Raw genomic sequence first — 5,112 nt, forward strand, 5'->3', positions numbered from 1 at the left:
GTGGTGGGGCATTTGCCTTGCATGTGGCTAACTTGGGAGGGACCCAATTAGATTTCCGGCATCCAATATGGTCCCCAGTCTGCCAGGAATGGTTTCTGAGTGCAGAGACAGGAGTTACATCTGAGTGTCGCTGGGTGTGGCCCAGAAACCAATAAATAAATAAATAAATAAATAAATAAATAAATAAATAAATAAATAAATAAATAAATAAAATTTAAAAAATTATTTAACTAGGGAAATTAATAAAATTAAAGCATTTTAAAATGGACGTTTAGACACAGACAAGAACACAGTATAAGAGCAAATACCAGCACAAAGGCAGAGATTAGGGTAATGTTGCTACAAGCTAAGGAATGCCTGTAAGTGCCAGAGTTCACCAAAGGGAAGATGAGAGTTAGGGAATAGGTTCCTTATCACCGCCCTCTGAAAGAACCACATCAGATGAATGCTTGAGTGCTAGATTTTTTTCAACTACTGACCCTTTAGAAGATGAAGCCACCCAGTTTGTGCTCCTTGGTTCTAGTAGATGTGAGACAACATGAAGAGGGATGTGAGAGTCTGCACTCTGCACAAAGAAGTTGGTGTCGCTAAAGATATCCAGAAATAGTGATGGGACAGACTGCTGCCAAAGGGACCAAAGCAGCATGACATATAGGAGCTGGGATTCAGTTATCCATGATAACTGGATTTACATAGACGAATGGGTTTGGTCTCCTAAATTGATCAGCAGTGATCCCTGAAAATAGAGCCAGGGTTGTAAGCCCTGAGCACCACTGGATGTGCCACCTCCCTCAAAAAATTTTACCAAAAATAAAATTAAAATAGACATCTCAGGGAATAAAAATAATGGTCAATGGGCCCGGAGAGATAGCACAGCAGTGTTTGCCTTGCAAGCAGCCGATCCAGGACCAAAGGTGGTTGGTTCGAATCCCGGTGTCCCATATGGTCCCCCGTGCCTGCCAGGAGCTATTTTTGAGCAGACAGCCAGGAGTGACCCCTGAGCACCGCCGGGTGTGGCCCCCTGAAAAAAAGTAATGGTCAATAATAACAGAAACTGAGAATCTGCTTATAGACTTGGATTTACTAAGTAAATGGGTAGGAGGAGAGGGGGACCTAGAGACTGAGGGAGAAATGCTGAGACTCTAGCGGTGATGTGGTGTTGCAACATTGCACTCCTAAAACATTGCTAATTAGCAGTATTTTAAATCATAGTATATTAATTTTTTAATATTGAAACCTAAGACTATACTTTCAGGGATCATTTCTATAGTATGTGAATAATAATTAAACCTAATAAAAAAATACAGCTTGTTCTTGGTACATAATTATCCCAATAGCAACCTCACTAAAAGAAAAAGAAAATAGTCACAAGAGTGACAACCTGGACTTCCTAATCAGCAGGACATGAGAGGACATGTAGTCAATAGAGGAGAACCTAAGTAAATGCTAGAGATATACAGAGAAGGCTCGAAGACCCTGTCATAGAGGTCGAATCCATGTCAAGAGTGTAGAGAATAGAGAGAGAATTCCAGACAGCAGAACTCTATCCTTTGATTCTCCCAGCAAACTTGCTAGAGTTTCCTCCTCAATCTCTATTATAGCTATAAAAGTTGTTCTACATTATAAGAAAAAGAACACGTGCATGTTGAGCAAATGAGCTTCATGAGTCTCCCATTGTTCCTTTAAAACATGTTTTGTTGGGGAAAATCATCTCTTGCCCTAGAAAGACAATGTGCACAGTCCAAAGAGTTTTCTGCTCTCTCTTAGTTCATAAAGTCAGTATTCCTTTTAGCATCACACTGCATTCAGATAAGCAGAACATCCTTCATACAATATTCTCACTCTACCCTTGATTTCAACCTAAATCATCTTTTGCTCTTTAGGTCATGACTTGCACTATACAGGAAGTCTGGAGTTTAGGCTTCTCTACCAGGACATTGTTTAGTTTAAGTCCTTCAGGAGTTAGAAAAAGTGGAGGAAAGAAAGCAAGGGGTAGATGAATGTTCTTGATTTATTTGTCCTGCTGTAAGTTGACATTATGCTCTACCAGGGGTCCTCAAACTTTTTAAACAGGGGGCCAGTCCACTGTCCCTCAGACCATTGGAGGGTCTGACTGTAGTAAAAACAAAACTGATGAACGAATTCTTATGCACACTGCATATATCTTATTTTGCAATGAAGAAACAAAACAGATACAAATACAATATGTGGCCTGCGGGCCATAGTTTGAGGACCACTGCCAGAAAGATATCTTAGGGACCAGCGCGGTGGCACTAGAGGTAAGGTGTCTGCCTTGCCAGCGCTAGCCTAGGACAGACAGTGGTTGGATCCCCCGGCATCCCAAATGGTCCCCCAAGCCAGGAGCGACTTCTGAGTGCATAGCCAGGAGTTACCCCTGAGCGTAACCGGGTGTGGCCAAAAAACCCAAAAAAAAAAAAAAAGAAAAAGAAAAGAAAGATATCTTAAATGAATTGTTATCCAAAGTGATGATTTTGTAAGTCCTTTGGAGATCTCCATAGTTATTGGGGATCTCTGACTAACATAACTTTTGAGGTGGAAGAAATGTTCCAGTGCTAGCCAATCTAGAATAATAATAATCTTCTGAGCTATGTCTTTGGCTCTCTGTCCAGCTCTAGGAAACTTTCTAGAAGAGAGTCCATTTTAATTCCACATCATTTCTCAAGATCAGGCACCCACATTGATTCTATGGAAAGTCATGCAGCTTTTTCTCTAATGCTTAAAAGATTGACACCTCGGTGTCATAATCCTTTTCCTTTGGTTAATTTATCTGCAGCTCTCCAACGCCTTCCTCTCCCCTCAACTGTTGTAGGTGGAAGTTTGACTCAAGTTAACCACAATCTGAGTTCCAGAGATAATGGTCACTCCCTTTGAGGAGGTCTGCTGAAGCCCCACCATGTTGTTAAGATATGAAATTAAACTGCTGCCTCTTCTGCTGAGTGTCATAGAACTTAACACACAACCTGCCTTTGTTAGGAAGTCCTCTTCCCAGGAAATCATTTCTACTTACATTTTCAAACCCTAATGGGAGACAGACGATTAAGCATGTGTTTTGCTTAATTTGCTTAATTAATTGCTTAACAGCAATTAGCCAACTAATCCTTGACTTCTTAATTTTCAAAAATTCTTGGGATTATTTTCATAAGTACATTTTGTTATGTAATAATCTGTTATCTTTGCATCTCAATCAATATTTCATGCTAATATCCTTTTACATAGTTTTACTGTCTTATAATAGCCCTGAAAGTGAAGTTCCAACCCCTCAACTTTGTAATCCAGCCAACTTCAGCCACAATGTTCAAGGTTGAATGAATGAATGATTGTTGGAGAAATATATGAAGTAATTTAATGTCTGATCAATGAGCTATGTTTCTCAAACATTAAAACAGCATATTGTCAAGAACACAGTGTTTTCTTAGGGAAGGATTAAAAGCTGAACTAGAAAGAAAGGCCTAGACATTTTTGAGCAGTAAAACTACTGATCATAATATGGGAGAATAATTAAAAAGGAACTCATATCAAAAACAATATTCAGGTATTTACTTAACTCTGTAATTGAAGTTAACTAAGGATCAGAGGCAAGGTATTTAACCTCTCTGGGTCTCAGCACTTTTCCCCAAAAAATAACTATCATACCTCACACCTGGTAAGTTGATAGAAGTTTAATGATGACAATGATTTTGACACAGGTGGTATATAGATTTCCATACAATAGGTTGTTTACATATGTCCCTAGTAATATTTTCAAAGCCATCCTTGATAATAGTCTACGGGTCATGCTTTATAGGCATGATGCATTTAATTCTAACACAATGATCCTGAGAACAGAAGCAATTCAGACTGATTTAACTCTAGGAATTGAAGTCAAATGCCTTGCTCAATGTCATAAGTTATCAGGAAGCAGACCTAGGATTTGGACCCATAACTTTTCTATAGAACCTGCTAACATCCTCATGCATTTTTAATAGAGGATCGTCGTATGTCTTTTATTAAGAGACTAGAAATAAAGAAGAAATACTGCCAGGTCTCAAGGAGCAAACCTGCTTCATTCCTATGCTAAAAACAATTACGAATTCTCTTTTCTTGGTTAAAATTAATCAGTAATGTAGGGACCAAAACAGTTTCGAAAAAAAATCCCTGAAGAAATTGGTAAATGTTAGTATGATGAGACCACATCTTGTTGACAACAACCCTGGGAAAGAGTGAGGTAGAGTGGGCGAAAAGTATATAGAAGCCTATGCTTTGCTATTGCTTTGAAAAAAGTGGTGGAAAGCAGCAGGTTTGAAAGAATTGGTAGAAGTATCTTGTGGTTGTATTCCATTTCTTTTATCAAAGTGTTCTTCCCATTAAAAGTAGAGCAAGAACATTGAGAATTTATGGATTATTTCTTTCAACCATGACAACAAAGAGCCAAGATCAGTGAAGATATTGTATAAAAGGTTCCCAGTGAGATTGCAACGCTCCAATTCCTCCAGTGACAAAGCAGAGAAATCCTAGGCTAGGCTTTGGAGTGATTCAAGATTCATTTCATCTAAAGCTGAGACCTGAAGCAAGAAGAATATGAATAGAACACTAGCAAAATTCCTGGACATGTTGTTAAAAAGAACAAGTAGGGGCTGGAGAGATAGCATGGAGGTAAGGCGTTTGCCTTTCATGCAGGAGGTCATCGGTTCGAATCCCGGCGCCCCATATGGTCCCCCGTGCCTGCCAGGAGCAATTTCTGAGCCTGGAGCCAGGAATAACCCCTGAGCATTGCTGGGTGTGACCCAAAAACCACACACACACACACACACACACACACACACACACACACACACACACACACAAAGAATTAAAGAAAAGAAAAAAAGAAAAAGTAGATTATTGATGCTAAATAATACGGCCATTTTCAGACTTCCCAGGTCTCATGACACGAGGTAAGGATAGATAGGTAGGATCCTCAGGGACAAACTAGAAAAACTAGTAACCTAGGAGCCTCAAAGATTTAAGGAGATTCATTCCAAATTTAGCTAATAATAGCACAGGTAAGCAATAGTATCTGCTGTGTGGATTCACTTAAAGTTCCAGGTGCTATGGCAGAACTACTTTTACATG

General features: G+C 39.3%; 1 pseudogene; it reads left to right on the forward strand.

The window, feature by feature from the left end:
• The first annotated feature begins 1,239 nt into the window (after nucleotides 1-1,239).
• On the forward strand, nucleotides 1,240-1,319 carry LOC125997863 (uncharacterized; annotated as a pseudogene).
• Nucleotides 1,320-5,112: the final 3,793 nt, after the last annotated feature.

The sequence above is a fragment of the Suncus etruscus genome, chromosome 19 (assembly GCF_024139225.1).
Source record: "Suncus etruscus isolate mSunEtr1 chromosome 19, mSunEtr1.pri.cur, whole genome shotgun sequence".
Classification (NCBI taxonomy): Eukaryota; Metazoa; Chordata; class Mammalia; order Eulipotyphla; family Soricidae; genus Suncus; species Suncus etruscus.